At 53.6% G+C, this 22,670-nt stretch overlaps 4 non-coding genes and 3 pseudogenes across 4 annotated transcripts; all 7 read left to right on the top strand.

Moving 5' to 3' along the window:
- The first annotated feature begins 2,410 nt into the window (after positions 1-2,410).
- Positions 2,411-2,585, top strand: LOC142791380 (U2 spliceosomal RNA; annotated as a pseudogene).
- Positions 2,586-4,927: 2,342 nt separating this feature from the next.
- LOC142791399 (U2 spliceosomal RNA) lies at positions 4,928-5,119 on the top strand. The gene has a single exon (XR_012890193.1). It is a non-coding gene; the product is annotated as a U2 spliceosomal RNA (small nuclear RNA).
- A 3,088-nt stretch (positions 5,120-8,207) lies between these two features.
- Positions 8,208-8,399, top strand: LOC142791398 (U2 spliceosomal RNA). Its single transcript, XR_012890192.1, has one exon. It is a non-coding gene; the product is annotated as a U2 spliceosomal RNA (small nuclear RNA).
- A 2,341-nt stretch (positions 8,400-10,740) lies between these two features.
- Positions 10,741-10,932, top strand: LOC142791397 (U2 spliceosomal RNA). Its single transcript, XR_012890191.1, has one exon. It is a non-coding gene; the product is annotated as a U2 spliceosomal RNA (small nuclear RNA).
- An 8,151-nt stretch (positions 10,933-19,083) lies between these two features.
- LOC142791337 (U2 spliceosomal RNA) lies at positions 19,084-19,258 on the top strand (annotated as a pseudogene).
- Positions 19,259-21,600: 2,342 nt separating this feature from the next.
- LOC142791384 (U2 spliceosomal RNA) lies at positions 21,601-21,706 on the top strand (annotated as a pseudogene).
- A 67-nt stretch (positions 21,707-21,773) lies between these two features.
- On the top strand, positions 21,774-21,957 carry LOC142791356 (U2 spliceosomal RNA). Its single transcript, XR_012890176.1, has one exon. It is a non-coding gene; the product is annotated as a U2 spliceosomal RNA (small nuclear RNA).
- The last annotated feature ends 713 nt before the right edge of the window (positions 21,958-22,670 follow it).

The raw sequence follows: 22,670 nt of genomic DNA, 5'->3' as shown, positions 1-22,670 counted from the left end.
TCCGAGGCCTCCCCCTCACAGGATCAGCGGACTTGAAAGTGCTCGCGTACGCCGACGACATCTCCCTTTTTGTCAGGGACCCTAGTAGCCTCGACCGTTTTCGCCAGGTCTTTGCATCCTACGCCCTCGCATCAGGAGCGCAGTTGAACGAGGGAAAGTGCAAGGCACTCCTATTCGGCCATTTCCCGGCGCACGCGATCGGCAACTACGAGGCGGTGAGCACAGTGAAGGTCCTTGGTATATACTTTTCCTGTGAAGGAGTTGCGGCCTCGACGTGGTCCCGAGTCCTCGAAAGGGCTGAACAAGTGTCAGAGCGCGCAGACCTGCGAGGCCTGACGCTTAGAGAGAAAGCCGTAGCGGTCAAGACAAGCATTTGCGCCCTAGCCTCGCATGCGAGCCGAGTGGCGGTGATGCCCGCAAGAGCAGTAAGCCAGCTGTCTAAGCTCATAAACGCATACATGTGGGACGGGAAACCGCCACCGGTGAAACAAAACATGCTGCAACTGGCAACGTCTGAAGGGGGTCTCGGTCTCCCGCATGTTCTGACCGTAAGTAGGGTCCTGGCCCTGAAAACCGCCCGCATGCTCGTGCGCGCGAGCGATTACTTGGGTCGCAACTTACTACTGTACTGGAGCGGAGTGAGGCATGACTGGTTGGATGCAGGCCGTCACACCGGACCCTTTGCGGAGGAGCCTGCGCCCTTCTATAAATCGGCATCTGCGACGTGGCGCATGTTGCAAAAAGAAGTGCCTGACGGCGACGTGGACGAGGACCCGCCAGCGCGCATCGTCGAAGCTATCACGCTGGAACAGTTGAGCGACTCGGACCGGAAACGCGCTGAGCGCGCGAGGCGCGAACTGAACTCGCTTCGCTGCGGCACCCCCCGTGATGCACACGACTTTCTGGTGAAAAAGGCCTGGGCTGTGCTCCCCACCAGAGAACGCCTCAACAAATTTGGAATTGTCCCAGATGCACGCTGCCCTAACTGCCGCGCAGTGGAAACGCAGGATCACGCGCTTTTTCAGTGTATCTCGGTGAAACCCGTGTGGCGGATGGTAGCCCATTCCTTTGGTATCCGGCCCCCTCCTTACCACAAGCGCAACAAGGGTGCCTTTGCCCAACTGGTGCTTGTTTACACATTGCTGGCTATCTGGCAAAGGCGCTCATTAGCAGAGGCGCGCAGGAAGCCTGTGCGAGCCGCGTTCCCGACCGTCTCGCGCATAAGGCGGCTGTTATGGGCTCACCTATCGGGCGAACTCGAGGCCAGCGGCGAGGAGTGCTTCCTCCGACGCTGGCATACCAAATTCTTTTTTGTAAGAGAGGGCAAGCTTCACGCCCCCCTGATAAGCCATTAACCCCCCCCCCCCTCCTTTTCTTCCTCAATTCTTTGTTACAAGAGCTAAGGGAAAGCAACGCTGTAAATATGTAAATATCTTAGTGTGTTCCATTCATGTATATATGTGGTGTGTGTAGTGCTTATTCAGGCGTACAGAAGCATGTGCGCATAGCAAGTTTGTACATAGTGTATATAGTTCATCAAGCGTTTTGTCTCTTACGTCAATGAATGTGTATTTATTTACGCCCCTTTTGAACTGTATCCGGCCAAAATATGGCTGCGTATTGTGTACGTATAATGATGTGATTGTTTACTCAGTTGGAAGTGAATAAACTTCTCTTTGATGTAGTAGGCTAAGATCAAAGTGTAGTCCTACCTCTCGGGACTACATTTTTGGCCTTTGGGCCGGGGTTGGATGCCCCCCCTTGAGGGGGGACAACCCTTTTCACTCTTTTTTTTCTTTCTCCTCTCGCTTCTCTTTTCCCGCTTCCTTCTTACGCTTGCGGTGCATCCAAACCGGGTTCCTTCGGGAGCTGACTGGGCAGTTGCACCGCAACTTATACGTTCTTCCCCTGTCCTGAGGTCAGGGCGTGGGTCCAAACCCACCCCTGACCGCCTGGCCTCTCCAGCAGGACTGTCTGGGGTCTTTGGACCCGCGAAGGTGTTATGCCTGCGGGATCCGCTTGCGGCCTCTCTTCGGGGTGCGGCAGCAGGGGAGTGACGCTCCGCGGTGGGCAAAAGGCTCACCCCGCTATCACCGCTGTATTGAGCTATAAGCTCTGGGGTCGCTTGCTTAGCTGGCGGGTGGTCGCCCAAGGCGGCCTTCCCGACTAAGCCCAGGGTTCCCCGGCCCTGGGTGGACGTGCGGCTCAGCCCCTGCTCTGCCGGCCTGCTCCAATGCAGCTCCACCATGGCTCTAAGCCATGACGACTGGCCAAGCCCTTTGGTGAGAAAGGGTGGACGCTGGGGCAGCCGGTAGGGCGCCGCACCCTTGGTCAGGCCCGGTGGTCCCGGAGGTCCGGGCGGCCTTTGATCGGGCCAGCAAGGCCGAGACTTCTACTTCTCTCTTGTGTGCTGCCTCTTTTGACAACCTCACTCTGTTCTTATCAGCTTAATATCTGATACGGATCCTATTTGGATCCAAGATATTAAACTTATTTTTGTGATGCGGCGGAGTGCTTGAAGCTTGCTTCACCTCCGCCACGGGTTGGCCCGGTATTGCACTACCTCCGGGATCGGCCCACTCACCCCCTGCGGGGTGAGTTCGACAATAAATTCAATGATAGAAGGAGTGTTCGGATTTACCCATGATACCGGGGTAAACGGCGTGGGTGCGTCGAGTGTCCGAGACGGTGGCGGCACGCCGCCCCGGCTGACGCGGTATTCGCGTGCAGGGAGTGCGCTAGCTGTGTTTACACTTACGATTGCTCTGGGAAAATAAATGTTTCCGTGTGTATTTCATATATGGAGGGTCTCTTTTATTTTGTTATGTTCACACGTACATACTCAAGTTTCTTATTTTTTTTAACATTCCTACTCATATTAATAAAACTATTGAGGAAATTATCATTACTGTTTCGGAGGAAAGCTAGAAGTGTGTATACGATGTGTATGCATGTGCGATGTGTATGTATGTATGTGTGTAGAAGTGTGTATGTATGTGCCAAGCTATTTCCGCTTTTCGAATTCACCCGTTTCGCAACGAAAAATAAAAAAGCCTCTAGAAAATGGGGTTTGGTTGGTGTTTCTGTTTACAGTTGCAGTGGCAAGCGAAGGCATTTTTATTTCACATCTTCACGCGGCGTCTGAACCTGAAGACGCGTGCTCTCGCCACGTCTACGCATCTACACTATTCCCCATCACAAATTAAAATCGCAAAGAACGCCACAGGACCCACTCCGCACACACCTGCTGTACGGTGGAGCGGCAAAGCCCCGATGTGCTTTTCCTATGTCCACTGACCTTTGGGGTTTGACGTCCCAAAACCACCATATGATTATGGGAAAATTTCGACCACCTGGGGTTCTTTCACGTGCACCCTAATCTGAGCACAGGGAAATGCAGCCGCCGCGGCCGGGATTCGATCCCACCACCTGCGGGTCAGCAGCCGAGTACCTTACGGCCATCAGACCACCACGGCGGGCATCGCCTTGTTGATCAAACACTTCATTTCTGAACACCATCTCATACCAGCTCATCCACCGTTGGCTCTCGTTAATTACAACGAACATCCTCGCACGCTCACCTCAATGGAATTGCCAGTTGCTGGAAGTTCCAAGGAAATTGCGCACTAGACGTACGGACGCACCACGCACGTACCTGAAGCGACGTGGACCCCAGGACGCGTGAGATCACGCCCCGGGCGCGCTTTGCCTCCGTACCCACTCGTCACTCCTCACAGCTTCACTAAGCCGAGTATGTAGAAGTCGAAGAAGCAGAACAACAAACCAGCCAATCCCCCACAGTGGGTGTGAGCCACAAGTGAAGGTCAACAAAAACAAGCAACACCAGCGAGCGCAGTGACGAAGCTATCGTAATGGGGCGAAATAATCCACGAATATGGCTGCACGTTGACGCACGGTCGCATTTGTGCAACCACCCGTGTCTCCCGAAGACCGTCTGTCGCGAGTCTTCGACGAAAAGCGCAGGCGAGTACTTCTCCACTGATTTCCGCGACCACTTGACGACCGCCTTCGGCCGCCTCATGTCCGTCCGGCACGATCGACGGAGCGCCGCACCAGCGCCTCGTACACGCCACCATAGCACTCCTACCCCTCGGAATCAGCAAAACTCGGACGTTTTCGACCACGACAGACAGAACCTGCCGGCCCGTTGAACGCTTGAACGACATCGCAGCGGCAAGTCGCACACTCACGTTCCGTCACCCTCTGCCACATGATCCTTCATTCACCGGCTTCACAACCAACCCACGCGGTAGACGTTTCGCACGCATTCCCGGGTCTGCCTTTCACGGCAGGACCTTCGTCGACCTCGGTGCGGTGTTCCGACACGTCGGAACTTGCAAGGCATATGTTGAGCGTGCTGAAGCAGCCAAAGGCACCACCTTTTCACCTTTTTGCCGATGATTGTGGGCGTCGTTGCAGAGGCGTTGCTTGGGCAGCCGGCGTAGAAGCCATGTTGGATGGGTGACGTATTCACATTTTGCACAATCATTTTTTTTTTTTTTTTCCTTCCAGACTTTGGTGCTCGAGTTGGACATGTACACTATGCATCAGTTTTTAAAACAAGTGCTGTAGCATCTCTCGCGACATGCCTGATAATGTTCGCCGGCAAGCATTTGGTGTGACGTCATGGGCGCATAGAGAGTACGCATGCAAGCAAGCACGCGTGGCTTCGACCTCTGGGAAAAAGAAGGTTTCAGTTTTAACATGTTTGTAAGCGAAACTAGAAACTTCAAGCGGACTGGGGATAAAAGCAATGCCGTGAAGCCAGCGCTGCCGCTGTCGGTGCACAATGCTGGTTGTGCATGGGTGGACGTCGGAATTGCTTTGCTACTGTTTGCCCGGCTTTTGGCCAGAACTAAGTACGAGGTGTGAAAGAATGGATTTTAATTACGTGCTAATGAATTGCATCGCTTCTCGGCCTTTTGGCTAAGATCAAAGTGTAGTATCTGTTCTTATCAGCTTAATATCTGATACGGATCCTATTTGGATCCAAGATATTAAACTTATTTTTGTGATGCGGCGGAGTGCTTGAAGCTTGCTTCACCTCCGCCACGGGTTGGCCCGGTATTGCACTACCTCCGGGATCGGCCCACTCACCCCCTGCGGGGTGAGTTCGACAATAAATTCAATGATAGAAGGAGTGTTCGGATTTACCCATGATACCGGGGTAAACGGCGTGGGTGCGTCGAGTGTCCGAGACGGTGGCGGCACGCCGCCCCGGCTGACGCGGTATTCGCGTGCAGGGAGTGCGCTAGCTGTGTTTACACTTACGATTGCTCTGGGAAAATAAATGTTTCCGTGTGTATTTCATATATGGAGGGTCTCTTTTATTTTGTTATGTTCACACGTACATACTCAAGTTTCTTATTTTTTTTAACATTCCTACTCATATTAATAAAACTATTGAGGAAATTATCATTACTGTTTCGGAGGAAAGCTAGAAGTGTGTATACGATGTGTATGCATGTGCGATGTGTATGTATGTATGTGTGTAGAAGTGTGTATGTATGTGCCAAGCTATTTCCGCTTTTCGAATTCACCCGTTTCGCAACGAAAAATAAAAAAGCCTCTAGAAAATGGGGTTTGGTTGGTGTTTCTGTTTACAGTTGCAGTGGCAAGCGAAGGCATTTTTATTTCACATCTTCACGCGGCGTCTGAACCTGAAGACGCGTGCTCTCGCCACGTCTACGCATCTACACTATTCCCCATCACAAATTAAAATCGCAAAGAACGCCACAGGACCCACTCCGCACACACCTGCTGTACGGTGGAGCGGCAAAGCCCCGATGTGCTTTTCCTATGTCCACTGACCTTTGGGGTTTGACGTCCCAAAACCACCATATGATTATGGGAAAATTTCGACCACCTGGGGTTCTTTCACGTGCACCCTAATCTGAGCACAGGGAAATGCAGCCGCCGCGGCCGGGATTCGATCCCACCACCTGCGGGTCAGCAGCCGAGTACCTTACGGCCATCAGACCACCACGGCGGGCATCGCCTTGTTGATCAAACACTTCATTTCTGAACACCATCTCATACCAGCTCATCCACCGTTGGCTCTCGTTAATTACAACGAACATCCTCGCACGCTCACCTCAATGGAATTGCCAGTTGCTGGAAGTTCCAAGGAAATTGCGCACTAGACGTACGGACGCACCACGCACGTACCTGAAGCGACGTGGACCCCAGGACGCGTGAGATCACGCCCCGGGCGCGCTTTGCCTCCGTACCCACTCGTCACTCCTCACAGCTTCACTAAGCCGAGTATGTAGAAGTCGAAGAAGCAGAACAACAAACCAGCCAATCCCCCACAGTGGGTGTGAGCCACAAGTGAAGGTCAACAAAAACAAGCAACACCAGCGAGCGCAGTGACGAAGCTATCGTAATGGGGCGAAATAATCCACGAATATGGCTGCACGTTGACGCACGGTCGCATTTGTGCAACCACCCGTGTCTCCCGAAGACCGTCTGTCGCGAGTCTTCGACGAAAAGCGCAGGCGAGTACTTCTCCACTGATTTCCGCGACCACTTGACGACCGCCTTCGGCCGCCTCATGTCCGTCCGGCACGATCGACGGAGCGCCGCACCAGCGCCTCGTACACGCCACCATAGCACTCCTACCCCTCGGAATCAGCAAAACTCGGACGTTTTCGACCACGACAGACAGAACCTGCCGGCCCGTTGAACGCTTGAACGACATCGCAGCGGCAAGTCGCACACTCACGTTCCGTCACCCTCTGCCACATGATCCTTCATTCACCGGCTTCACAACCAACCCACGCGGTAGACGTTTCGCACGCATTCCCGGGTCTGCCTTTCACGGCAGGACCTTCGTCGACCTCGGTGCGGTGTTCCGACACGTCGGAACTTGCAAGGCATATGTTGAGCGTGCTGAAGCAGCCAAAGGCACCACCTTTTCACCTTTTTGCCGATGATTGTGGGCGTCGTTGCAGAGGCGTTGCTTGGGCAGCCGGCGTAGAAGCCATGTTGGATGGGTGACGTATTCACATTTTGCACAATCATTTTTTTTTTTTTTTTCCTTCCAGACTTTGGTGCTCGAGTTGGACATGTACACTATGCATCAGTTTTTAAAACAAGTGCTGTAGCATCTCTCGCGACATGCCTGATAATGTTCGCCGGCAAGCATTTGGTGTGACGTCATGGGCGCATAGAGAGTACGCATGCAAGCAAGCACGCGTGGCTTCGACCTCTGGGAAAAAGAAGGTTTCAGTTTTAACATGTTTGTAAGCGAAACTAGAAACTTCAAGCGGACTGGGGATAAAAGCAATGCCGTGAAGCCAGCGCTGCCGCTGTCGGTGCACAATGCTGGTTGTGCATGGGTGGACGTCGGAATTGCTTTGCTACTGTTTGCCCGGCTTTTGGCCAGAACTAAGTACGAGGTGTGAAAGAATGGATTTTAATTACGTGCTAATGAATTGCATCGCTTCTCGGCCTTTTGGCTAAGATCAAAGTGTAGTAGGCTAAGATCAAAGTGTAGTCCTACCTCTCGGGACTACATTTTTGGCCTTTGGGCCGGGGTTGGATGCCCCCCCTTGAGGGGGGACAACCCTTTTCACTCTTTTTTTTCTTTCTCCTCTCGCTTCTCTTTTCCCGCTTCCTTCTTACGCTTGCGGTGCATCCAAACCGGGTTCCTTCGGGAGCTGACTGGGCAGTTGCACCGCAACTTATACGTTCTTCCCCTGTCCTGAGGTCAGGGCGTGGGTCCAAACCCACCCCTGACCGCCTGGCCTCTCCAGCAGGACTGTCTGGGGTCTTTGGACCCGCGAAGGTGTTATGCCTGCGGGATCCGCTTGCGGCCTCTCTTCGGGGTGCGGCAGCAGGGGAGTGACGCTCCGCGGTGGGCAAAAGGCTCACCCCGCTATCACCGCTGTATTGAGCTATAAGCTCTGGGGTCGCTTGCTTAGCTGGCGGGTGGTCGCCCAAGGCGGCCTTCCCGACTAAGCCCAGGGTTCCCCGGCCCTGGGTGGACGTGCGGCTCAGCCCCTGCTCTGCCGGCCTGCTCCAATGCAGCTCCACCATGGCTCTAAGCCATGACGACTGGCCAAGCCCTTTGGTGAGAAAGGGTGGACGCTGGGGCAGCCGGTAGGGCGCCGCACCCTTGGTCAGGCCCGGTGGTCCCGGAGGTCCGTGAAAGAATGGATTTTAATTACGTGCTAATGAATTGCATCGCTTCTCGGCCTTTTGGCTAAGATCAAAGTGTAGTATCTGTTCTTATCAGCTTAATATCTGATACGGATCCTATTTGGATCCAAGATATTAAACTTATTTTTGTGATGCGGCGGAGTGCTTGAAGCTTGCTTCACCTCCGCCACGGGTTGGCCCGGTATTGCACTACCTCCGGGATCGGCCCACTCACCCCCTGCGGGGTGAGTTCGACAATAAATTCAATGATAGAAGGAGTGTTCGGATTTACCCATGATACCGGGGTAAACGGCGTGGGTGCGTCGAGTGTCCGAGACGGTGGCGGCACGCCGCCCCGGCTGACGCGGTATTCGCGTGCAGGGAGTGCGCTAGCTGTGTTTACACTTACGATTGCTCTGGGAAAATAAATGTTTCCGTGTGTATTTCATATATGGAGGGTCTCTTTTATTTTGTTATGTTCACACGTACATACTCAAGTTTCTTATTTTTTTTAACATTCCTACTCATATTAATAAAACTATTGAGGAAATTATCATTACTGTTTCGGAGGAAAGCTAGAAGTGTGTATACGATGTGTATGCATGTGCGATGTGTATGTATGTATGTGTGTAGAAGTGTGTATGTATGTGCCAAGCTATTTCCGCTTTTCGAATTCACCCGTTTCGCAACGAAAAATAAAAAAGCCTCTAGAAAATGGGGTTTGGTTGGTGTTTCTGTTTACAGTTGCAGTGGCAAGCGAAGGCATTTTTATTTCACATCTTCACGCGGCGTCTGAACCTGAAGACGCGTGCTCTCGCCACGTCTACGCATCTACACTATTCCCCATCACAAATTAAAATCGCAAAGAACGCCACAGGACCCACTCCGCACACACCTGCTGTACGGTGGAGCGGCAAAGCCCCGATGTGCTTTTCCTATGTCCACTGACCTTTGGGGTTTGACGTCCCAAAACCACCATATGATTATGGGAAAATTTCGACCACCTGGGGTTCTTTCACGTGCACCCTAATCTGAGCACAGGGAAATGCAGCCGCCGCGGCCGGGATTCGATCCCACCACCTGCGGGTCAGCAGCCGAGTACCTTACGGCCATCAGACCACCACGGCGGGCATCGCCTTGTTGATCAAACACTTCATTTCTGAACACCATCTCATACCAGCTCATCCACCGTTGGCTCTCGTTAATTACAACGAACATCCTCGCACGCTCACCTCAATGGAATTGCCAGTTGCTGGAAGTTCCAAGGAAATTGCGCACTAGACGTACGGACGCACCACGCACGTACCTGAAGCGACGTGGACCCCAGGACGCGTGAGATCACGCCCCGGGCGCGCTTTGCCTCCGTACCCACTCGTCACTCCTCACAGCTTCACTAAGCCGAGTATGTAGAAGTCGAAGAAGCAGAACAACAAACCAGCCAATCCCCCACAGTGGGTGTGAGCCACAAGTGAAGGTCAACAAAAACAAGCAACACCAGCGAGCGCAGTGACGAAGCTATCGTAATGGGGCGAAATAATCCACGAATATGGCTGCACGTTGACGCACGGTCGCATTTGTGCAACCACCCGTGTCTCCCGAAGACCGTCTGTCGCGAGTCTTCGACGAAAAGCGCAGGCGAGTACTTCTCCACTGATTTCCGCGACCACTTGACGACCGCCTTCGGCCGCCTCATGTCCGTCCGGCACGATCGACGGAGCGCCGCACCAGCGCCTCGTACACGCCACCATAGCACTCCTACCCCTCGGAATCAGCAAAACTCGGACGTTTTCGACCACGACAGACAGAACCTGCCGGCCCGTTGAACGCTTGAACGACATCGCAGCGGCAAGTCGCACACTCACGTTCCGTCACCCTCTGCCACATGATCCTTCATTCACCGGCTTCACAACCAACCCACGCGGTAGACGTTTCGCACGCATTCCCGGGTCTGCCTTTCACGGCAGGACCTTCGTCGACCTCGGTGCGGTGTTCCGACACGTCGGAACTTGCAAGGCATATGTTGAGCGTGCTGAAGCAGCCAAAGGCACCACCTTTTCACCTTTTTGCCGATGATTGTGGGCGTCGTTGCAGAGGCGTTGCTTGGGCAGCCGGCGTAGAAGCCATGTTGGATGGGTGACGTATTCACATTTTGCACAATCATTTTTTTTTTTTTTTCCTTCCAGACTTTGGTGCTCGAGTTGGACATGTACACTATGCATCAGTTTTTAAAACAAGTGCTGTAGCATCTCTCGCGACATGCCTGATAATGTTCGCCGGCAAGCATTTGGTGTGACGTCATGGGCGCATAGAGAGTACGCATGCAAGCAAGCACGCGTGGCTTCGACCTCTGGGAAAAAGAAGGTTTCAGTTTTAACATGTTTGTAAGCGAAACTAGAAACTTCAAGCGGACTGGGGATAAAAGCAATGCCGTGAAGCCAGCGCTGCCGCTGTCGGTGCACAATGCTGGTTGTGCATGGGTGGACGTCGGAATTGCTTTGCTACTGTTTGCCCGGCTTTTGGCCAGAACTAAGTACGAGGTGTGAAAGAATGGATTTTAATTACGTGCTAATGAATTGCATCGCTTCTCGGCCTTTTGGCTAAGATCAAAGTGTAGTATCTGTTCTTATCAGCTTAATATCTGATACGGATCCTATTTGGATCCAAGATATTAAACTTATTTTTGTGATGCGGCGGAGTGCTTGAAGCTTGCTTCACCTCCGCCACGGGTTGGCCCGGTATTGCACTACCTCCGGGATCGGCCCACTCACCCCCTGCGGGGTGAGTTCGACAATAAATTCAATGATAGAAGGAGTGTTCGGATTTACCCATGATACCGGGGTAAACGGCGTGGGTGCGTCGAGTGTCCGAGACGGTGGCGGCACGCCGCCCCGGCTGACGCGGTATTCGCGTGCAGGGAGTGCGCTAGCTGTGTTTACACTTACGATTGCTCTGGGAAAATAAATGTTTCCGTGTGTATTTCATATATGGAGGGTCTCTTTTATTTTGTTATGTTCACACGTACATACTCAAGTTTCTTATTTTTTTTAACATTCCTACTCATATTAATAAAACTATTGAGGAAATTATCATTACTGTTTCGGAGGAAAGCTAGAAGTGTGTATACGATGTGTATGCATGTGCGATGTGTATGTATGTATGTGTGTAGAAGTGTGTATGTATGTGCCAAGCTATTTCCGCTTTTCGAATTCACCCGTTTCGCAACGAAAAATAAAAAAGCCTCTAGAAAATGGGGTTTGGTTGGTGTTTCTGTTTACAGTTGCAGTGGCAAGCGAAGGCATTTTTATTTCACATCTTCACGCGGCGTCTGAACCTGAAGACGCGTGCTCTCGCCACGTCTACGCATCTACACTATTCCCCATCACAAATTAAAATCGCAAAGAACGCCACAGGACCCACTCCGCACACACCTGCTGTACGGTGGAGCGGCAAAGCCCCGATGTGCTTTTCCTATGTCCACTGACCTTTGGGGTTTGACGTCCCAAAACCACCATATGATTATGGGAAAATTTCGACCACCTGGGGTTCTTTCACGTGCACCCTAATCTGAGCACAGGGAAATGCAGCCGCCGCGGCCGGGATTCGATCCCACCACCTGCGGGTCAGCAGCCGAGTACCTTACGGCCATCAGACCACCACGGCGGGCATCGCCTTGTTGATCAAACACTTCATTTCTGAACACCATCTCATACCAGCTCATCCACCGTTGGCTCTCGTTAATTACAACGAACATCCTCGCACGCTCACCTCAATGGAATTGCCAGTTGCTGGAAGTTCCAAGGAAATTGCGCACTAGACGTACGGACGCACCACGCACGTACCTGAAGCGACGTGGACCCCAGGACGCGTGAGATCACGCCCCGGGCGCGCTTTGCCTCCGTACCCACTCGTCACTCCTCACAGCTTCACTAAGCCGAGTATGTAGAAGTCGAAGAAGCAGAACAACAAACCAGCCAATCCCCCACAGTGGGTGTGAGCCACAAGTGAAGGTCAACAAAAACAAGCAACACCAGCGAGCGCAGTGACGAAGCTATCGTAATGGGGCGAAATAATCCACGAATATGGCTGCACGTTGACGCACGGTCGCATTTGTGCAACCACCCGTGTCTCCCGAAGACCGTCTGTCGCGAGTCTTCGACGAAAAGCGCAGGCGAGTACTTCTCCACTGATTTCCGCGACCACTTGACGACCGCCTTCGGCCGCCTCATGTCCGTCCGGCACGATCGACGGAGCGCCGCACCAGCGCCTCGTACACGCCACCATAGCACTCCTACCCCTCGGAATCAGCAAAACTCGGACGTTTTCGACCACGACAGACAGAACCTGCCGGCCCGTTGAACGCTTGAACGACATCGCAGCGGCAAGTCGCACACTCACGTTCCGTCACCCTCTGCCACATGATCCTTCATTCACCGGCTTCACAACCAACCCACGCGGTAGACGTTTCGCACGCATTCCCGGGTCTGCCTTTCACGGCAGGACCTTCGTCGACCTCGGTGCGGTGTTCCGACACGTCGGAACTTGCAAGGCATATGTTGAGCGTGCTGAAGCAGCCAAAGGCACCACCTTTTCACCTTTTTGCCGATGATTGTGGGCGTCGTTGCAGAGGCGTTGCTTGGGCAGCCGGCGTAGAAGCCATGTTGGATGGGTGACGTATTCACATTTTGCACAATCATTTTTTTTTTTTTTTTCCTTCCAGACTTTGGTGCTCGAGTTGGACATGTACACTATGCATCAGTTTTTAAAACAAGTGCTGTAGCATCTCTCGCGACATGCCTGATAATGTTCGCCGGCAAGCATTTGGTGTGACGTCATGGGCGCATAGAGAGTACGCATGCAAGCAAGCACGCGTGGCTTCGACCTCTGGGAAAAAGAAGGTTTCAGTTTTAACATGTTTGTAAGCGAAACTAGAAACTTCAAGCGGACTGGGGATAAAAGCAATGCCGTGAAGCCAGCGCTGCCGCTGTCGGTGCACAATGCTGGTTGTGCATGGGTGGACGTCGGAATTGCTTTGCTACTGTTTGCCCGGCTTTTGGCCAGAACTAAGTACGAGGTGTGAAAGAATGGATTTTAATTACGTGCTAATGAATTGCATCGCTTCTCGGCCTTTTGGCTAAGATCAAGGGTCGTGTAAGCAGTTGCCTCGCGCGAGTCACTACGTCGGACCCGGGGTCACGTCACGCTGACGTCATCCCCGGGGTTCAAGCCTCCAAGAATAGCCTGCGTGGCGTTGCCGTCTCCGACGTGCGACCGCTGCCCCTGGGTTTCGGGCCTTCCCGCCCGGTGCCCGCCTGTTCCATGCCGGAAGGAGCAAGGTCCCCGGTCCACGCCCGCCGTCCCGGAGCCCCCCTGCTGCCTACCGGCCGCCTCCTGATCCTGCGCGGCGCCCGCCTCGGCTGAGCCGCTACTACCAGTGTGCAGCGCGCCTGCACGACACAAGTTTCCACCAGTCACGCCCCCTTCCACCGGCGACAACGCCCTCAGAATGGCGGCCACATCCGATTTACCTGTGAGAGAAAACTGTTTCCTGTTTACGGCGCCGGATGGCGACGTTTCTCTTGATGACTTGATCGATGCAGTCGAAGTAGTTGCAGGCGATGATAGTGTGTTCGTGTTGCAGCATATGGGCGGTGCCAAGTTTCTCGTATGCACCCGTAACGCCAGTCAGGCAACTAAGTTAATGGTGGCTGAGGGTTTCCGGGTGAATGGCATAAGCGTACCGGTTGAGGCCGTAGGGCCGCCGGTCACGTATGTAAACGCCTACCGGTACCCAGCCTATATGCCCGACGAGATACTTGGCAACGCCCTGGCGCAGTATGGTAAGGTGCGGGGCATTTCGTTTGCTACTGTGGCCTCCCGTCAAAATAAGTTAAACGGCGTCAGGGTCGTTAAAATCGAAATGAGCAAACCGGTGCCCAACTTTGCGACCATTGCGGGGCACCGTGTCATGTTCGAATACCGAGGCATGAGGCGGGTGTGCGCACGATGCAGCGAGGTGGGCCATATGGCGACCGCGTGCTCCGCACCTTACTGCAAACGATGTGGAATTTTCGGGCACGACACTGAGGGCTGCTCAGCCGAATGCAAGCGTTGTGGGGGGCAACACGGGACGAGAGATTGTTTTAGGAGGCGCACCTACGCGTCCGCCGCACGCGGTTTCCCCTCAGTGACAAACCTTGAGCCGAACTTAGCGCAGTCGAGCGGCCCCTCAGCACCCAGGCCAGGCGTACTCCACTCGCGCATGCAAGTCTTGACGCCCAGGACCGCGGCTCGCACGCCGCCGACAGCTTCCCCCAGCCGAGACCATGATACGGACAGTAGCTTGCTCGCAAGTGTCCCTGTGACAAATTCACCCGCCAACGAGGAAGAGAGGCCCGAGAGGAATGACGACACCGCCGCCACGTCATCAGAAACAGAGTCGAGTGACCTCGAAACCGTCTCGACACCCTCGGCTCCTTCTACACCGTCCGCCCCCCTGTCGGGCCAGGATGGCTGTCACAGCACTTCAGACACTGCCGCAACAACTGACAGGGATGAGCTTCCCCTCTCCATCTCAAAAGCGCCGGTGAATATGCTCGCCCCAGTGTCCGCTCAGGACTTAGATGACGGCATTAAAGACCCCACACGAGACGACCTGCCCATCGTGAGCCGCGGGTACTACGAGCTTCCGGATGACCGCCACCGCCACGGCGCTCAATCAAACCTGCCGCCCACCTCCCGGCTCCCCCTTGATCACGCGCCGCCCCACTTGAGTCGTAAACCGGACCCGCTTGCGTCACAGCCAGCGCCAGGCCGTGATGAGCGGGCACGCTCTCGCTCGCGCCGACGGCAAGGAGAGGATGATAAGAAGGATCCGAGGGGGAGAGCCACAAGCAGAGAGGCGCGGCAGCGGCGAACCGGGCCGGACGCCAGGAGCAGTGACAGTGACGCCCCCCCGAGGGCGAAGACGCAGAAGCTAGCCCAGAGCACCGCCGGCAAAGGGGAACCGCCCCCTAAAGCCAGCGAGGCGTTTTGATTACCTCGCAACAGATGGCAGCGCAGGCGTAAAGCCAGCGAGGCGTTTTGTTTACCTAGCCACAGATGGCAGCACAGGCGAGCGCGCCGTTTGCTGTTCCCCCCTCGCTGAGCGCTCCACCTCCCGCACACTGATGCCCCCCCCCCCCCCCCCCCCCCCCCGCTCGCCCTCTAGTTCCCTCGAATGACTGACCAACTCCGCTTCGCTACCTGGAATGTGCGCGGACTCCGCGACAAAACGAAGCAAACCGCGGTCATTTCGTTTGCCCGCTCCCAAGATATTGACCTGCTGTTCGTCCAGGAGGCGAATTTCCGTTCCCCCCTCGACGTCGCGCACTTCCGTAGCCTGTGCCAGGTCGAAGCTTTTTTTTCCTTGACGAGGGCTAAGTCCTGCGGGGTCGGGGTCGTCTTTGTCTCCGGGAGGTTTAGACAAAAGGCTCATTGCGCGTTCGGGGCCGATGGCCGCACGTTGATAGTCGATATTTTCATCGATGGGCAGAAAGTCCGGTTCGTCAACGTGTACGCGCCTGTCACGAGATCGGAGACCAATCCCTTCTTCAGGGAGCTTGGAGAGTTCCTGCTAGCCCCCCTCCCGCATGTGGTCCTGGGAGACTTCAACTGTGTGGTAGACGCTACGAGGGATATCCGGGGACCGGGTCGCGGTGGCTCAGCCTACCACGCAAAAGAACTCATCAGGGTGCTCCGCTGCCTGCGACTTTCCGACGCATGGGTCGTCCTCCACGACGACGATTTCGGCCCCACCCGAGTGTCAAAGGCCACCGCTAGCCGGCTCGACCGTGCCTACTTACCAGAGTTCCTACTGCCCTCCCTAGCAGCGTGTGAGGTGCTCCCGCTACCATCTGCTTTGACTCGTCTCTCTGACCACGCGCCACTGTTAACCACAGTCCGTGCAAAGCCTGGCCCCAAATCGAATGATATGTCGTGGCGCCTGGATTCGGCACTACTGAAGGATCCAGTGTCCGTTCCACAGATCCAGGCACGCATAGAGGCCTCGATCAGAGCGACCTCCCGCATAACACCGACTACCTGGGACGACCTCAAGGCGGCATGGAAGGCTCTTCTCCAAGAAGAAGGTAGTGAAAGAAGAAAGCGCATGACGTCCGAGATGAATGAGATACTGCGCAGAATGCGTATCATTCAGAGTGCGGACATCCTCACCACCTGTACACGAGATTACCTCTCCTCCCTTAAGGTGCAGTACGAAAGACTACTTCGGGCGGCTAACGGCGAAAGATGTGCGACTCGGGCCGCCTCCGATGAACAGTCAGAGGCCGCCCCGCGCGAAGTACGCGGAAACGGCTCGGTACGCATAGTGGAAGTCATGCGCCCCGACGGTACGCTCACGAAGGACCCGACCGAGATCGAGGCGACTTTCTTGCAGCACTTTGAGTCAGCGTTCCGCGAGCCGGACCCCACGACGACCCTCTCGGTGCCAGCGTGCCTGTCGGAGTTGTACAAATCCCTAAAGTGCCTGGAAGAAGATCAGGGCTCGACCATGTGTGGCGCAGCCACGTTAGAGGAGTTGAGGGCCGCGATCGAGCAAATGCCACCGAACTCGGCCCCCGGCGCGGACGGCCTCACCGCGGGCTTCTATGCCACTTTTTTTGAGACCCTGAAGGAACCGCTCCTGGCAGTCGTCAACACGGTCCTTGAAGGACACGCGAAACCTGCCTCTTTTGGCATGGGGCGCGTAGTCCTTATTCTGAAAGAGGGTGCACCGCGGAACACGCCGTCGTCGTGGCGTCCAATCACGCTGCTCAACGTCGATTATAAGATCGTCGCTTCAATTCTAAACAGTCGGCTTAAGTCCTTTTTGCCAGACATCATTGGTCCGCATCAGGCCTGCGCAGTCCCGGGCAGGTCAATGTTTGCCAATCTGACTGTCACAAGAGACGTCTTTCAATACGCATCTGAGAAAAGAGTCACGGGAGCCTTTCTTTCCCTCGATCAAGCAAAAGCTTTCGACAGAGTTAGGCACACTTACCTGTTCGAAACGCTTCGAGAGTTCGGCCTCCCGCCAGGTTTTGTACAAGTGATCGAGCTCCTGTACTCTGATCTCAGATGCCACGTAGTGGTAAATGGCTCCACGACAGCTACCTTCCAATACACAAGAGGGATAAGGCAGGGGTGCCCACTCGGCCCGACCCTCTTTGTACTCTCGATAGAGCCGCTACTCTCGTCTCTTGCCAGCGATGCGCACATCCGAGGCCTCCCCCTCACAGGATCAGCGGACTTGAAAGTGCTCGCGTACGCCGACGACATCTCCCTTTTTGTCAGGGACCCTAGTAGCCTCGACCGTTTTCGCCAGGTCTTTGCATCCTACGCCCTCGCATCAGGAGCGCAGTTGAACGAGGGAAAGTGCAAGGCACTCCTATTCGGCCATTTCCCGGCGCACGCGATCGGCAACTACGAGGCGGTGAGCACAGTGAAGGTCCTTGGTATATACTTTTCCTGTGAAGGAGTTGCGGCCTCGACGTGGTCCCGAGTCCTCGAAAGGGCTGAACAAGTGTCAGAGCGCGCAGACCTGCGAGGCCTGACGCTTAGAGAGAAAGCCGTAGCGGTCAAGACAAGCATTTGCGCCCTAGCCTCGCATGCGAGCCGAGTGGCGGTGATGCCCGCAAGAGCAGTAAGCCAGCTGTCTAAGCTCATAAACGCATACATGTGGGACGGGAAACCGCCACCGGTGAAACAAAACATGCTGCAACTGGCAACGTCTGAAGGGGGTCTCGGTCTCCCGCATGTTCTGACCGTAAGTAGGGTCCTGGCCCTGAAAACCGCCCGCATGCTCGTGCGCGCGAGCGATTACTTGGGTCGCAACTTACTACTGTACTGGAGCGGAGTGAGGCATGACTGGTTGGATGCAGGCCGTCACACCGGACCCTTTGCGGAGGAGCCTGCGCCCTTCTATAAAACGGCATCTGCGACGTGGCGCATGTTGCAAAAAGAAGTGCCTGACGGCGACGTGGACGAGGACCCGCCAGCGCGCATCGTCGAAGCTATCACGCTGGAACAGTTGAGCGACTCGGACCGGAAACGCGCTGAGCGCGCGAGGCGCGAACTGAACTCGCTTCGCTGCGGCACCCCCCGTGATGCACACGACTTTCTGGTGAAAAAGGCCTGGGCTGTGCTCCCCACCAGAGAACGCCTCAACAAATTTGGAATTGTCCCAGATGCACGCTGCCCTAACTGCCGCGCAGTGGAAACGCAGGATCACGCGCTTTTTCAGTGTATCTCGGTGAAACCCGTGTGGCGGATGGTAGCCCATTCCTTTGGTATCCGGCCCCCTCCTTACCACAAGCGCAACAAGGGTGCCTTTGCCCAACTGGTGCTTGTTTACACATTGCTGGCTATCTGGCAAAGGCGCTCATTAGCAGAGGCGCGCAGGAAGCCTGTGCGAGCCGCGTTCCCGACCGTCTCGCGCATAAGGCGGCTGTTATGGGCTCACCTATCGGGCGAACTCGAGGCCAGCGGCGAGGAGTGCTTCCTCCGACGCTGGCATACCAAATTCTTTTTTGTAAGAGAGGGCAAGCTTCACGCCCCCCTGATAAGCCATTAACCCCCCCCCCCCCTCCTTTTCTTCCTCAATTCTTTGTTACAAGAGCTAAGGGAAAGCAACGCTGTAAATATGTAAATATCTTAGTGTGTTCCATTCATGTATATATGTGGTGTGTGTAGTGCTTATTCAGGCGTACAGAAGCATGTGCGCATAGCAAGTTTGTACATAGTGTATATAGTTCATCAAGCGTTTTGTCTCTTACGTCAATGAATGTGTATTTATTTACGCCCCTTTTGAACTGTATCCGGCCAAAATATGGCTGCGTATTGTGTACGTATAATGATGTGATTGTTTACTCAGTTGGAAGTGAATAAACTTCTCTTTGATGTAGTATCTGTTCTTATCAGCTTAATATCTGATACGGATCCTATTTGGATCCAAGATATTAAACTTATTTTTGTGATGCGGCGGAGTGCTTGAAGCTTGCTTCACCTCCGCCACGGGTTGGCCCGGTATTGCACTACCTCCGGGATCGGCCCACTCACCCCCTGCGGGGTGAGTTCGACAATAAATTCAATGATAGAAGGAGTGTTCGGATTTACCCATGATACCGGGGTAAACGGCGTGGGTGCGTCGAGTGTCCGAGACGGTGGCGGCACGCCGCCCCGGCTGACGCGGTATTCGCGTGCAGGGAGTGCGCTAGCTGTGTTTACACTTACGATTGCTCTGGGAAAATAAATGTTTCCGTGTGTATTTCATATATGGAGGGTCTCTTTTATTTTGTTATGTTCACACGTACATACTCAAGTTTCTTATTTTTTTTAACATTCCTACTCATATTAATAAAACTATTGAGGAAATTATCATTACTGTTTCGGAGGAAAGCTAGAAGTGTGTATACGATGTGTATGCATGTGCGATGTGTATGTATGTATGTGTGTAGAAGTGTGTATGTATGTGCCAAGCTATTTCCGCTTTTCGAATTCACCCGTTTCGCAACGAAAAATAAAAAAGCCTCTAGAAAATGGGGTTTGGTTGGTGTTTCTGTTTACAGTTGCAGTGGCAAGCGAAGGCATTTTTATTTCACATCTTCACGCGGCGTCTGAACCTGAAGACGCGTGCTCTCGCCACGTCTACGCATCTACACTATTCCCCATCACAAATTAAAATCGCAAAGAACGCCACAGGACCCACTCCGCACACACCTGCTGTACGGTGGAGCGGCAAAGCCCCGATGTGCTTTTCCTATGTCCACTGACCTTTGGGGTTTGACGTCCCAAAACCACCATATGATTATGGGAAAATTTCGACCACCTGGGGTTCTTTCACGTGCACCCTAATCTGAGCACAGGGAAATGCAGCCGCCGCGGCCGGGATTCGATCCCACCACCTGCGGGTCAGCAGCCGAGTACCTTACGGCCATCAGACCACCACGGCGGGCATCGCCTTGTTGATCAAACACTTCATTTCTGAACACCATCTCATACCAGCTCATCCACCGTTGGCTCTCGTTAATTACAACGAACATCCTCGCACGCTCACCTCAATGGAATTGCCAGTTGCTGGAAGTTCCAAGGAAATTGCGCACTAGACGTACGGACGCACCACGCACGTACCTGAAGCGACGTGGACCCCAGGACGCGTGAGATCACGCCCCGGGCGCGCTTTGCCTCCGTACCCACTCGTCACTCCTCACAGCTTCACTAAGCCGAGTATGTAGAAGTCGAAGAAGCAGAACAACAAACCAGCCAATCCCCCACAGTGGGTGTGAGCCACAAGTGAAGGTCAACAAAAACAAGCAACACCAGCGAGCGCAGTGACGAAGCTATCGTAATGGGGCGAAATAATCCACGAATATGGCTGCACGTTGACGCACGGTCGCATTTGTGCAACCACCCGTGTCTCCCGAAGACCGTCTGTCGCGAGTCTTCGACGAAAAGCGCAGGCGAGTACTTCTCCACTGATTTCCGCGACCACTTGACGACCGCCTTCGGCCGCCTCATGTCCGTCCGGCACGATCGACGGAGCGCCGCACCAGCGCCTTCGTACACGCCACCATAGCACTCCTACCCCTCGGAATCAGCAAAACTCGGACGTTTTCGACCACGACAGACAGAACCTGCCGGCCCGTTGAACGCTTGAACGACATCGCAGCGGCAAGTCGCACACTCACGTTCCGTCACCCTCTGCCACATGATCCTTCATTCACCGGCTTCACAACCAACCCACGCGGTAGACGTTTCGCACGCATTCCCGGGTCTGCCTTTCACGGCAGGACCTTCGTCGACCTCGGTGCGGTGTTCCGACACGTCGGAACTTGCAAGGCATATGTTGAGCGTGCTGAAGCAGCCAAAGGCACCACCTTTTCACCTTTTTGCCGATGATTGTGGGCGTCGTTGCAGAGGCGTTGCTTGGGCAGCCGGCGTAGAAGCCATGTTGGATGGGTGACGTATTCACATTTTGCACAATCATTTTTTTTTTTTTTTCCTTCCAGACTTTGGTGCTCGAGTTGGACATGTACACTATGCATCAGTTTTTAAAACAAGTGCTGTAGCATCTCTCGCGACATGCCTGATAATGTTCGCCGGCAAGCATTTGGTGTGACGTCATGGGCGCATAGAGAGTACGCATGCAAGCAAGCACGCGTGGCTTCGACCTCTGGGAAAAAGAAGGTTTCAGTTTTAACATGTTTGTAAGCGAAACTAGAAACTTCAAGCGGACTGGGGATAAAAGCAATGCCGTGAAGCCAGCGCTGCCGCTGTCGGTGCACAATGCTGGTTGTGCATGGGTGGACGTCGGAATTGCTTTGCTACTGTTTGCCCGGCTTTTGGCCAGAACTAAGTACGAGGTGTGAAAGAATGGATTTTAATTACGTGCTAATGAATTGCATCGCTTCTCGGCCTTTTGGCTAAGATCAAAGTGTAGTATTAGACTTATACACCTCTACAGTTTTACCGTTTTTAACCTATTTGTCCTAACCGTTTTTAACCCTTTCGTTACCGGATTTTAACTTATACACTTATACTAAGTTTTCTCTTTGAGTTTTTTCCTAACCATTATGATGTTTTTGTACGTAAAAATTGAATAAAAAGTCTGTTCTTATCAGCTTAATATCTGATACGGATCCTATTTGGATCCAAGATATTAAACTTATTTTTGTGATGCGGCGGAGTGCTTGAAGCTTGCTTCACCTCCGCCACGGGTTGGCCCGGTATTGCACTACCTCCGGGATCGGCCCACTCACCCCCTGCGGGGTGAGTTCGACAATAAATTCAATGATAGAAGGAGTGTTCGGATTTACCCATGATACCGGGGTAAACGGCGTGGGTGCGTCGAGTGTCCGAGACGGTGGCGGCACGCCGCCCCGGCTGACGCGGTATTCGCGTGCAGGGAGTGCGCTAGCTGTGTTTACACTTACGATTGCTCTGGGAAAATAAATGTTTCCGTGTGTATTTCATATATGGAGGGTCTCTTTTATTTTGTTATGTTCACACGTACATACTCAAGTTTCTTATTTTTTTTAACATTCCTACTCATATTAATAAAACTATTGAGGAAATTATCATTACTGTTTCGGAGGAAAGCTAGAAGTGTGTATACGATGTGTATGCATGTGCGATGTGTATGTATGTATGTGTGTAGAAGTGTGTATGTATGTGCCAAGCTATTTCCGCTTTTCGAATTCACCCGTTTCGCAACGAAAAATAAAAAAGCCTCTAGAAAATGGGGTTTGGTTGGTGTTTCTGTTTACAGTTGCAGTGGCAAGCGAAGGCATTTTTATTTCACATCTTCACTTCACGCGGCGTCTGAACCTGAAGACGCGTGCTCTCGCCACGTCTACGCATCTACACTATTCCCCATCACAAATTAAAATCGCAAAGAACGCCACAGGACCCACTCCGCACACACCTGCTGTACGGTGGAGCGGCAAAGCCCCGATGTGCTTTTCCTATGTCCA

The sequence above is a fragment of the Rhipicephalus microplus genome, unplaced genomic scaffold (genome assembly GCF_043290135.1).
Source record: "Rhipicephalus microplus isolate Deutch F79 unplaced genomic scaffold, USDA_Rmic scaffold_165, whole genome shotgun sequence".
In the NCBI taxonomy this organism is placed as follows: domain Eukaryota; kingdom Metazoa; phylum Arthropoda; class Arachnida; order Ixodida; family Ixodidae; genus Rhipicephalus; species Rhipicephalus microplus.
This window is presented reverse-complemented; position numbering and strand designations above follow the sequence as displayed.